The sequence below is a fragment of the Medicago sativa genome, chromosome 6 (genome assembly GCF_051527215.1).
Source record: "Medicago sativa cultivar Bolivia chromosome 6, Bolivia_mono, whole genome shotgun sequence".
Lineage (NCBI taxonomy): Eukaryota > Viridiplantae > Streptophyta > Magnoliopsida > Fabales > Fabaceae > Medicago > Medicago sativa.
Genome location: NC_140754.1, coordinates 14,608,796 through 14,622,970, shown reverse-complemented (window position 1 = coordinate 14,622,970; position 14,175 = coordinate 14,608,796).

Here is a 14,175-nt window from a genome sequence, read left to right as displayed (position 1 = left end):
CAAATCTGGAAATCAAAGACATACACATTTCTTTCTTGTCGAATTAAACCTCAAATCATCATCATCCTACAACCTATCATACCATTTTTTTACTATTCACCAGAACTTGGAGCTTTCTTTTTTTTGGGTATGGAATCACAATATATATATATAAGGTTTTGCTAGAAGCCACCCATGAAGGTGTCTTTTAGCAAGCCACACCTCAAGGTGTGATTTCAACTTTTTAGTTATAACTTTGCTAAAAGACACCTTCATAAAAATTAGTTGGTGTCTTTTAGCAAATGTTCATAGAATAACTTGCTAAAAGACACCTTCATAAAATGTGTCTTCTTGCAAAACTCATATATATTATTCACATGTTTTCATCTACCTGTATCTACCAACAATACAAATGAGCTAAATTAAATATAAAAAAAAGGTTATAACGAAAAATCAAAGAAGCTTAGGAAACCAAACTGATGACAAGATTCGAAATTAAAAAAAGGCCAAAAATGCCCCGTGTACTTAAAATTAATAAAAAAGAAAATTAATTACACAATCAGCATGTCACGTCATCATATTTGTCCATTCATATGTCATCGAGGTTCATAACCAAAGAATCTTCTAATGGCCAGGGGGAATCTCCAATTTTTTTATAGGGGGTAAACCAAAATTTGCCCAAATGACAGGGGGTAAAAGCCTATTAACCCTAATTTAGCCATCAACTATGAAATATATATATCATTAATGCGATAAAAACTAAATAAAAATTGAATAAATAGTTTATTTAAATAAAAATAATTTTGTCGATTTTACAAAGTAGATGCATAACTTTTTACTGAACAAATTAACCTATTTGGAAGGAAAGTTAAGATTGATTTGACCAACAATGTTAGATATCCAATTGAGATATTTGACAATCTAAGGCAATTAATATTTATAATTTCTGCAGGAAGCAATGACTATATCAACAATTATCTTCAATCTCAATTTTATGATAGTAACTAGCTATACCAACCTAACAAAAGGCTTAGGTTGGTATAGCTTGTTATTGTCATAAAGTTGAGGTTGAAGATAGTTGTTGATATAGTCATTGGTTCCTGCAGAAAATATTGATTGCCTTAGATGGTCACATATTTCAGTTAGATACCAAACATTGTTGGTCAAATCACTCTTAATTGTCCTTCCATATAGGTTAATTTTTTATCTATATATTTTTATTCAATTTTTATCTATATATTTTTATTTATTTCATAGTTGATGAGTAATAATATTTATTTATTTTGTCGAACTAACAAATAAACATCATTTAAAAGATAAATTGCATAGTAGTCTCACAATTGTAAGCATTCACACAATTTTATATCATGATTATTGTTTGATCTAGATTGCATTGCAAAAATATATGTAAAACCTGAAGTAAACCAAACGAAAGCGTTAAAAACAAAAATCAGTTGGTCATTGAACCAACAAACTTTTATTTGCGACCATTGATAGGATTAATTTTTTTTGTAGCAATCAATATATTCAGATCGTCAATAAGTAATTTCAAGAGTAGTTCTTCCACGATCTCATAACGCTGACCTAACACGTAGTATGAAAGTAAGGGAGAAAAATCTCTTACCATAGGCGCTTTTCTTTCTAACACATGCTCTAGAATAAAGTTGTACAGATCTACAAGAAGGTTTCACGAGGATTAGAATTAAACGCTTCAAAAGATCAAACCATAATATTAGGGAAAATCCATTAATTGGAGGAATATATGAAAAATGGTGGAAAACCATTAACGTCACCCGAAATTGAAGGAGTGTAAAACTAAGAATTATTCAGATGAACAAGATGGTGAAAGTGGTATAGGTTTGAGAGTGGGGGAGACAAACATGTGAGTGATATTTGTTTGATAGAAAGTAAATTTATAGAACCACTTTTAATGAAAAGGGATGTAGATGAAGTGGTGTGGCCAATGAGAAAGAGCCACATGGTTTCTTGGCCAATAGAAAGAAAGAGACAATTGAAGGAGTGTAAAACTAAGAAATTATTCAGATGAACAAGATGGTGAAAGTGGTATAGGTTTGAGAGTGGGGGAGAGAAGCATGTGAGTGATATTTGTTTGATAGAAAGTAAATTTATAGAACCACTTTTTATTTTATGAAAAGAGATGTAGATGAAGTGGTGTGGCCAATGAGAAAGAGACACATGGTTTCTTGGCCAATAGAAAATAGGCATGTGTTGTCTTGGCCAATGACAAAGAGGCTTCTATTGTCTTAGCCAATAAGAAGTAATGTGACTTGTCATGATATTCAATATGGGGGGGGGGGGGGGGGGGTAAATCTTAGCCTATTAGAACAAGACATGTAGCATGGGAGTAAAACTTAGGTGGGAAATGAAATTCAAAATTCAAAAAACAGTATTCAAATGCGGTTACAATGATCATTCATCAAAGTCATGGAATACAAAAATAAAATAGTTAATATGGTGCAATACCTTGTAATATGAACTTGTGAGTAGTAGAAATAATATCTATTCATCACCCACAACAAAAAATATTATTGTTATGGAATCAAAATCTAATTAAAGATAATAAAAGGTAAACCTAACTTATTCAAGAGACATTTGTTGCAAATTCTATTTACACATGACTTTTTATTTCTTGGAATCATGTATGGAACATCCAAATTAGTTGTTTTTGGACAACACTTCAATGTGGAAAATCTACCAAACAAAGTTTTTAGCACGAAAATGAACATCAAATCTGGAAATCAAAGACATACACATTTTTTTCTTGTCGAATTAAACCTCAAATCATCATCATCCTACAACCTATCATACCATTTTTTTACTATTCACCGGAACTTGGAGCTTTCTTTTTTTTGGGTATGGAATCACAATATATATATATATATATATATATATATATATATATATATATATATATATATATATAAGGTTTTTCTAGAAGCCACCCATGAAGGTGTCTTTTAGCAAGCCACACCTCAAGGTGTGATTTCAAGTTTTTAGTTATAACTTTGCTAAAAGACACCTTCATAAAAATTAGTTGGTGTCTTTTAGCAAATGTTCATAGAATAACTTGCTAAAAGACACCTTCATAAAATGTGTCTTCTAGCAAAACTCATATATATTATTCACATGTTTTCATCTACCTATATCTACCAACAATACAAATGAGCTAAATTAAATAAAAAAAAAGGTTATAACGAAAAATCAAAGAAGCTTAGGAAACCAAACTGATGACAAGATTCGAAATTAAAAAAAGGCCAAAAATGCCCCGTGTACTTAAAATTAATAAAAAAGAAAATTAATTACACAATCAGCATGTCACGTCATCATATTTGCCCATTCATATGTCATCCGGGTTCAAAACCATAGAATCTTCTAATGGCCAGGGGGAATCTCCAATTTTTTTATAGGGGGTAAACCAAAATTTGCCCAAATGACAGGGGGTAAAAGCCTATTAACCCTAATTTAGCCATCAACTATGAAATATATATATCATTAATGCGATAAAAACTAAATAAAAATTGAATAAATAGTTTATTTAAATAAAAATAATTTTGTCGATTTTACAAAGTAGATGCATAACTTTTTACTGAACAAATTAACCTATTTGGAAGGAAAGTTAAGATTGATTTGACCAACAATGTTAGATATCCAATTGAGATATTTGACAATCTAAGGCAATTAATATTTATAATTTCTGCAGGAAGCAATGACTATATCAACAATTATCTTCAATCTCAGTTTTATGACAGTAACTAGCTATACCAACCTAACAAAAGGCTTAGGTTGGTATAGCTTGTTATTGTCATAAAGTTGAGGTTGAAGATAGTTGTTGATATAGTCATTGGTTCCTGCAGAAAATATTGATTGCCTTAGATGGTCACATATTTCAGTTAGATACCAAACATTGTTGGTCAAATCACTCTTAATTGTCCTTCCATATAGGTTAATTTTTTATGTCAAATATACGCATCTTCCTTGTAAAACGACAAAATTTATGTTAAGTAAATAAACTTTATTCAATTTTTATCTATATATTTTTATTTATTTCAATGTTGATGAGTAATAATATTTATTTATTTTGTCGAACTAACAAATAAACATCATTTAAAAGATAAATTGCATAGTAGTCTCACAATTGTAAGCATTCACACAATTTTATATCATGATTATTGTTTGATCTAGATTGCATTGCAAAAATATATGTAAAACCTGAAGTAAACCAAACGAAAGCGTTAAAAACAAAAATCAGTTGGTCGTTGAACCAACAAACTTTTATTTGCGACCATTGATAGGATTAATTTTTTTTGTAGCAATCAATATATTCAGATCGTCAATAAGTAATTTCAAGAGTAGTTCTTCCACGATCTCATAACGCTGACCTAACACGTAGTATGAAAGTAAGGGAGAAAAATTTCTTACCATAGGCGCTTTTCTTTCTAACACATGCTCTAGAATAAAGTTGTACAGATCTACAAGAAGGTTTCACGAGGATTAAAATTAAACGCTTCAAAAGATCAAACCATAATATTAGGGAAAATCCATTAATAGGAGGAATATATGAAAAATGGTGGAAAACCATTAACGTCACACGAAATTGAAGGAGTGTAAAACTAAGAATTATTCAGATGAACAAGATGGTGAAAGTGGTATAGGTTTGAGAGTGGGGGAGACAAACATGTGAGTGATATTTGTTTGATAGAAAGTAAATTTATAGAACCACTTTTTATGAAAAGGGATGTAGATGAAGTGGTGTGGCCAATGAGAAAGAGACACATGGTTTCTTGGCCAATAGAAAGAAAGAGACAATTGAAGGAGTGTAAAACTAAGAAATTATTCAGATGAACAAGATGGTGAAAGTGGTATAGGTTTGAGAGTGGGGGAGAGAAGCATGTGAGTGATATTTGTTTGATAGAAAGTAAATTTATAGAACCACTTTTTATTTTATGAAAAGAGATGTAGATGAAGTGGTGTGGCCAATGAGAAAGAGACACTTGGTTTATTGGCCAATAGAAAATAGGCTTGTGTTGTCTTGGCCAATGTCAAAGAGGCTTCATTTGTCTTAGCCAATAAGAAGTAATGTGACTTGTCATGATATTCAATATGGGGGGGGGGGGGGTAATCTTAGCCTATTAGAACAAGACATGTAGCATGGGAGTAAAACATAGGTGGGAAATGAAATTCAAAATTAAAAAAACAGTATTCAAATGCGGTTACAATGATCATTCATCAAAGTCATGAAATACAAAAATAAAATAGTTAAAATGGTGCAATACCTTGTAATATGAACTTGTGAGTAGTAGAAATAATATCTATTCATTACCCACATCAGAAAATATTATTGTTATGGAATCAAAATCTAATTAAAGATAATAAAAGGTAAACCTAACTTATTCAAGAGACATTTGTTGCAAATTCTATTTACACATGACTTTTTATTTCTTGGAATCATGTATGTAACATCCAAATTAGTTGTTTTTGGACAACACTTCAATGTGGAAAATCTACCAAACAAAGTTTTTAGCACGAAAATGAACATCAAATCTGGAAATCAAAGACATACACATTTCTTTCTTGTCGAATTAAACCTCAAATCATCATCATCCTACAACCTATCAAACCATTTTTTTACTATTCACCAGAACTTGGAGCTTTCTTTTTTTTGGGTATGGAATCACAATATATATATATATATATATATATATATATATATATAAGGTTTTTCTAGAAGCCACTCATGAAGGTGTCTTTTAGCAAGCCACACCTCAAGGTGTGATTTCAACTTTTTAGTTATAACTTTGCTAAAAGACACCTTCATAAAAATTAGTTGGTGTCTTTTAGCAAATGTTCATAGAATAACTTGCTAAAAGACACCTTCATAAAATGTGTCTTCTAGCAAAACTCATATATATTATTCACATGTTTTCATCTACCTATATCTACCAACAATACAAATGAGCTAAATTAAATATAAAAAAAAAGGTTATAACGAAAAATCAAAGAAGCTTAGGAAACCAAACTGATGACAAGATTCGAAATTAAAAAAAGGCCAAAAATGCCCCGTGTACTTAAAATTAATAAAAAAGAAAATTAATTACACAATCAGCATGTCACGTCATCATATTTGCCCATTCATATGTCATCCGGGTTCAAAACCAAAGAATCTTCTAATGGCCAGGGGGAATCTCCAATTTTTTTTATAGGGGGTAAACCAAAATTTGCCCAAATGACAGGGGGTAAAAGCCTATTAACCCTAATTTAGCCATCAACTATGAAATATATATATCATTAATGCGATAAAAACTAAATAAAAATTGAATAAATAGTTTATTTAAATAAAAATAATTTTGTCGATTTTGCAAGGTAGATGCATAACTTTTTACTGAACAAATTAACCTATTTGGAAGGAAAGTTAAGAGTGATTTGACCAACAATGTTAGATATCCAATTGAGATATTTGACAATCTAAGGCAATTAATATTTATAATTTCTGCAGGAAGCAATGACTATATCATCAATTATCTTCAATCTCAGTTTTATGATAGTAACTAGCTATACCAACCTAACAAAAGGCTTAGGTTGGTATAGCTTGTTATTGTCATAAAGTTGAGGTTGAAGATAGTTGTTGATATATTCATTGGTTCCTGCAGAAAATATTGATTGCCTTAGATGGTCACATATTTCAGTTAGATACCAAACATTGTTGGTCAAATCACTCTTAATTGTCCTTCCATATAGGTTAATTTTTTATGTCAAATATACACATCTTCCTTGTAAAACGACAAAATTTATGGTAAGTAAATAAACTTTATTCAATTTTTATCTATATATTTTTATTTATTTCATAGTTGATGAGTAATAATATTTATTTATTTTGCCGAACTACCAAATAAACATCATTTAAAAGATAAATTGCTTAGTAGTCTCACAATTGTAAGCATTCACACAATTTTATATCATGATTATTGTTTGATCTAGATTGCATTGCAAAAATATATGTAAAAACCTGAAGTAAACCAAACGAAACCATTAAAAACAAAAATCAGTTGGTCATTGAACCAACAAACTTTTATTTGCGACCATTGATAGGATTAATTTTTTTTGTAGCAATCAATATATTCAGGTCGTCAATAAGTAATTTCAAGAGTAGTTCTTCCACGATCTCATAACGCTGACCTAACACGTAGTATGAAAGTAAGGGAGAAAAATCTCTTACCATAGACGCTTTTCTTTCTAACACATGCTCTAGAATAAAGTTGTACAGATCTACAAGAAGGTTTCACGAGGATTAGAATTAAACGCTTCAAAAGATCAAACCATAATATTAGGGAAAATCCATTAATAGGAGGAATATCTGAAAAATGGTGGAAAACCATTAACGTCACACGAAATTGAAGGAGTGTAAAACTAAGAATTATTCAGATGAACAAGATGGTGAAAGTGGTATAGGTTTGAGAGTGGGGGAGACAAACATGTGAGTGATATTTGTTTGATAGAAAGTAAATTTATAGAACCACTTTTTATGAAAAGGGATGTAGATGAAGTGGTGTGGCCAATGAGAAAGACACACACGGTTTCTTGGCCAATAGAAAGAAAGAGACAATTGAAGGAGTGTAAAACTAAGAAATTATTCATATGAACAAGATGGTGAAAGTGGTATAGGTTTGAGAGTGGGGGAGAGAAGCATGTGAGTGATATTTGTTTGATAGAAAGTAAATTTATAGAACCACTTTTTATTTTATGAAAAGAGATGTAGATGAAGTGGTGTGGCCAATGAGAAAGAGACACATGGTTTCTTGGCCAATAGAAAATAGGCATGTGTTGTCTTGGCCAATGACAAAGAGGCTTCATTTGTCTTACCCAATAAGAAGTAATGTGACTTGTCATGATATATATTCAATATGGGGGGGGGGGGGGGGGTAATCTTAGCCTATTAGAACAAGACATGTAGCATGGGAGTAAAACTTAGGAGGGAAATGAAATTCAAAATTCAAAAAACAGTATTCAAATGCGGTTACAATGATCATTCATCAAAGTCATGAAATACAAAAATAAAATAGTTAAAATGGTGCAATACCTTGTAATATGAACTTGTGAGTAGTAGAAATAATATCTATTCATTACCCACAGCAGAAAATATTATTGTTATGGAATCAAAATCTAATTAAAGATAATAAAAGGTAAACCTAACTTATTCAAGAGACATTTGTTGCAAATTCTATTTACAGATGACTTTTTATTTCTTGGAATCATGTATATAACATCCAAATTAGTTGTTTTTGGACAACACTTCAATGTGGAAAATCTACCAAACAAAGTTTTTAGCACGAAAATGAACATCAAATCTGGAAATCAAAGACATACACATTTCTTTCTTGTCGAATTAAACCTCAAATCATCATCATCCTACAACCTATCATACTTTTTTTTTACTATTCACCAGAACTTGGAGCTTTCTTTTTTTTGGGTATGGAATCACAATATATATATATATATATATATATATATATATATACATATATATATATATATATATATAAGGTTTTTCTAGAAGCCACCCATGAAGGTGTCTTTTAGCAAGCCACACCTCAAGGTGTGATTTCAACTTTTTAGTTATAACTTTGCTAAAAGACACCTTCATAAAAATTAGTTGGTGTCTTTTAGCAAATGTTCATAGAATAACTTGCTAAAAGACACCTTCATAAAATGTGTCTTCTAGCAAAACTCATATATATTATTCACATGTTTTCATCTACCTGTATCTACCAACAATACAAATGAGCTAAATTAAATAAAAAAAAAAGGTTATAACGAAAAATCAAAGAAGCTTAGGAAACCAAACTGATGACAAGATTCGAAATTAAAAAAAGGCCAAAAATGCCCCGTGTACTTAAAATTAATAAAAAAGAAAATTAATTACACAATCAGCATGTCACGTCATCATATTTGCCCATTCATATGTCATCCGGGTTCAAAACCAAAGAATCTTCTAATGGCCAGTGGGAATCTCCAATTTTTTTATAGGGGGTAAACCAAAATTTGCCCAAATGACAGGGGGTAAAAGCCTATTAACCCTAATTTAGCCATCAACTATGAAATATATATATCATTAATGCGATAAAAACTAAATAAAAATTGAATAAATAGTTTATTTAAATAAAAAAAATTTTGTCGATTTTGCAAGGTAGATGCATAACTTTTTACTGAACAAATTAACCTATTTGGAAGGAAAGTTAAGAGTAATTTGACCAACAATGTTAGATATCCAATTGAGATATTTGACAATCTAAGGCAATTAATATTTATAATTTCTGCAGGAAGCAATGACTATATCAACAATTATCTTCAATCTCAGTTTTATGATAGTAACTAGCTATACCAACCTAACAAAAGGCTTAGGTTGGTATAGCTTGTTATTGTCATAAAGTTGAGGTTGAAGATAGTTGTTAATATAGTCATTGGTTCCTGCAGAAAATATTGATTGCCTTAGATGGTCACATATTTCAGTTAGATACCAAACATTGTTGGTCAAATCACTCTTAATTGTCCTTCCATATAGGTTAATTTTTTATGTCAAATATACACATCTTCCTTGTAAAACGACAAAATTTATGGTAAGTAAATAAACTTTATCCAATTTTTAACTATATATTTTTATTTATTTCATAGTTGATGAGTAATAATATTTATTTATTTTGCCGAACTACCAAATAAACATCATTTAAAAGATAAATTGCTTAGTAGTCTCACAATTGTAAGCATTCACACAATTTTATATCATGATTATTGTTTGATCTAGATTGCATTGCAAAAATATATGTAAAACCTGAAGTAAACCAAACGAAACCATTAAAAACAAAAATCAGTTGGTCATTGAACCAACAAACTTTTATTTGCGACCATTGATAGGATTAATTTTTTTTGTAGCAATCAATATATTCAGGTCGTCAATAAGTTATTTCAAGAGTAGTTCTTCCACGATCTCATAACGCTGACCTAACACGTAGTATGAAAGTAAGGGAGAAAAATCTCTTACCATAGACGCTTTTCTTTCTAACACATGCTCTAGAATAAAGTTGTACAGATCTACAAGAAGGTTTCACGAGGATTAGAATTAAACGCTTCAAAAGATCAAACCATAATATTAGGGAAAATCCATTAATAGGAGGAATATCTGAAAAATGGTGGAAAACCATTAACGTCACACGAAATTGAAGGAGTGTAAAACTAAGAATTATTCAGATGAACAAGATGGTGAAAGTGGTATAGGTTTGAGAGTGGGGGAGACAAACATGTGAGTGATATTTGTTTGATAGAAAGTAAATTTATAGAACCACTTTTTATGAAAAGGGATGTAGATGAAGTGGTGTGGCCAATGAGAAAGACACACACGGTTTCTTGGCCAATAGAAAGAAAGAGACAATTGAAGGAGTGTAAAACTAAGAAATTATTCATATGAACAAGATGGTGAAAGTGGTATAGGTTTGAGAGTGGGGGAGAGAAGCATGTGAGTGATATTTGTTTGATAGAAAGTAAATTTATAGAACCACTTTTTATTTTATGAAAAGAGATGTAGATGAAGTGGTGTGGCCAATGAGAAAGAGACACATGGTTTCTTGGCCAATAGAAAATAGGCATGTGTTGTCTTGGCCAATGACAAAGAGGCTTCATTTGTCTTACCCAATAAGAAGTAATGTGACTTGTCATGATATATATTCAATATGGGGGGGGGGGGGGGGGGGGGGGTAATCTTAGCCTATTAGAACAAGACATGTAGCATGGGAGTAAAACTTAGGAGGGAAATGAAATTCAAAATTCAAAAAACAGTATTCAAATACGGTTACAATGATCATTCATCAAAGTCATGAAATACAAAAATAAAATAGTTAAAATGGTGCAATACCTTGTAATATGAACTTGTGAGTAGTAGAAATAATATCTATTCATTACCCACAGCAGAAAATATTATTGTTATGGAATCAAAATCTAATTAAAGATAATAAAAGGTAAACCTAACTTATTCAAGAGACATTTGTTGCAAATTCTATTTACAGATGACTTTTTATTTCTTGGAATCATGTATATAACATCCAAATTAGTTGTTTTTGGACAACACTTCAATGTGGAAAATCTACCAAACAAAGTTTTTAGCACGAAAATGAACATCAAATCTGGAAATCAAAGACATACACATTTCTTTCTTGTCGAATTAAACCTCAAATCATCATCATCCTACAACCTATCATACTTTTTTTTTACTATTCACCAGAACTTGGAGCTTTCTTTTTTTTGGGTATGGAATCACAATATATATATATATATATATATATATATATATATATATATATATATATATATATACATATATATATATATATATATATATAAGGTTTTTCTAGAAGCCACCCATGAAGGTGTCTTTTAGCAAGCCACATCTCAAGGTGTGATTTCAACTTTTTAGTTATAACTTTGCTAAAAGACACCTTCATAAAAATTAGTTGGTGTCTTTTAGCAAATGTTCATAGAATAACTTGCTAAAAGACACCTTCATAAAATGTGTCTTCTAGCAAAACTCATATATATTATTCACATGTTTTCATCTACCTGTATCTACCAACAATACAAATGAGCTAAATTAAATAAAAAAAAAGGTTATAACGAAAAATCAAAGAAGCTTAGGAAACCAAACTGATGACAAGATTCGAAATTAAAAAAAGGCCAAAAATGCCCCGTGTACTTAAAATTAATAAAAAAGAAAATTAATTACACAATCAGCATGTCACGTCATCATATTTGCCCATTCATATGTCATCCGGGTTCAAAACCAAAGAATCTTCTAATGGCCAGTGGGAATCTCCAATTTTTTTATAGGGGGTAAACCAAAATTTGCCCAAATGACAGGGGGTAAAAGCCTATTAACCCTAATTTAGCCATCAACTATGAAATATATATATCATTAATGCGATAAAAACTAAATAAAAATTGAATAAATAGTTTATTTAAATAAAAAAATTTTTGTCGATTTTGCAAGGTAGATGCATAACTTTTTACTGAACAAATTAACCTATTTGGAAGGAAAGTTAAGAGTAATTTGACCAACAATGTTAGATATCCAATTGAGATATTTGACAATCTAAGGCAATTAATATTTATAATTTCTGCAGGAAGCAATGACTATATCAACAATTATCTTCAATCTCAGTTTTATGATAGTAACTAGCTATACCAACCTAACAAAAGGCTTAGGTTGGTATAGCTTGTTATTGTCATAAAGTTGAGGTTGAAGATAGTTGTTAATATAGTCATTGGTTCCTGCAGAAAATATTGATTGCCTTAGATGGTCACATATTTCAGTTAGATACCAAACATTGTTGGTCAAATCACTCTTAATTGTCCTTCCATATAGGTTAATTTTTTATGTCAAATATACACATCTTCCTTGTAAAACGACAAAATTTATGGTAAGTAAATAAACTTTATCCAATTTTTAACTATATATTTTTATTTATTTCATAGTTGATGAGTAATAATATTTATTTATTTTGCCGAACTACCAAATAAACATCATTTAAAAGATAAATTGCTTAGTAGTCTCACAATTGTAAGCATTCACACAATTTTATATCATGATTATTGTTTGATCTAGATTGCATTGCAAAAATATATGTAAAACCTGAAGTAAACCAAACGAAACCATTAAAAACAAAAATCAGTTGGTCATTGAACCAACAAACTTTTATTTGCGACCATTGATAGGATTAATTTTTTTTGTAGCAATCAATATATTCAGGTCGTCAATAAGTTATTTCAAGAGTAGTTCTTCCACGATCTCATAACGCTGACCTAACACGTAGTATGAAAGTAAGGGAGAAAAATCTCTTACCATAGGCGCTTTCCTTTCTAACACATGCTCTAGAATAAAGTTGTACAGATCTACAAGAAGGTTTCACGAGGATTAGAATTAAACGCTTCAAAAGATCAAACCATAATATTAGGGAAAATCCATTAATAGGAGGAATATATGAAAAATGGTGGAAAACCATTAACGTCACACGAAATTGAAGGAGTGTAAAACTAAGAATTATTCAGGTGAACAAGATGGTGAAAGTGGTATAGGTTTGAGAGTGGGGGAGACAAACATGTGAGTGATATTTGTTTGATAGAAAGTAAATTTATAGAACCACTTTTTATGAAAAGGGATGTAGATGAAGTGGTGTGGCCAATGAGAAAGACACACACGGTTTCTTGGCCAATAGAAAGAAAGAGACAATTGAAGGAGTGTAAAACTAAGAAATTATTCATATGAACAAGATGGTGAAAGTGGTATAGGTTTGAGAGTGGGGGAGAGAAGCATGTGAGTGATATTTGTTTGATAGAAAGTAAATTTATAGAACCACTTTTTATTTTATGAAAAGAGATGTAGATGAAGTGGTGTGGCCAATGAGAAAGAGACACATGGTTTCTTGGCCAATAGAAAATAGGCATGTGTTGTCTTGGCCAATGACAAAGAGGCTTCATTTGTCTTACCCAATAAGAAGTAATGTGACTTGTCATGATATATATTCAATATGGGGGGGGGGGGGGGGGGGGGTAATCTTAGCCTATTAGAACAAGACATGTAGCATGGGAGTAAAACTTAGGAGGGAAATGAAATTCAAAATTCAAAAAACAGTATTCAAATGCGGTTACAATGATCATTCATCAAAGTCATGAAATACAAAAATAAAATAGTTAAAATGGTGCAATACCTTGTAATATGAACTTGTGAGTAGTAGAAATAATATCTATTCATTACCCACAGCAGAAAATATTATTGTTATGGAATCAAAATCTAATTAAAGATAATAAAAGGTAAACCTAACTTATTCAAGAGACATTTGTTGCAAATTCTATTTACAGATGACTTTTTATTTCTTGGAATCATGTATATAACATCCAAATTAGTTGTTTTTGGACAACACTTCAATGTGGAAAATCTACCAAACAAAGTTTTTAGCACGAAAATGAACATCAAATCTGGAAATCAAAGACATACACATTTCTTTCTTGTCGAATTAAACCTCAAATCATCATCATCCTACAACCTATCATACTTTTTTTTTACTATTCACCAGAACTTGGAGCTTTCTTTTTTTTGGGTATGGAATCACAATATATATATATATATATATATATATA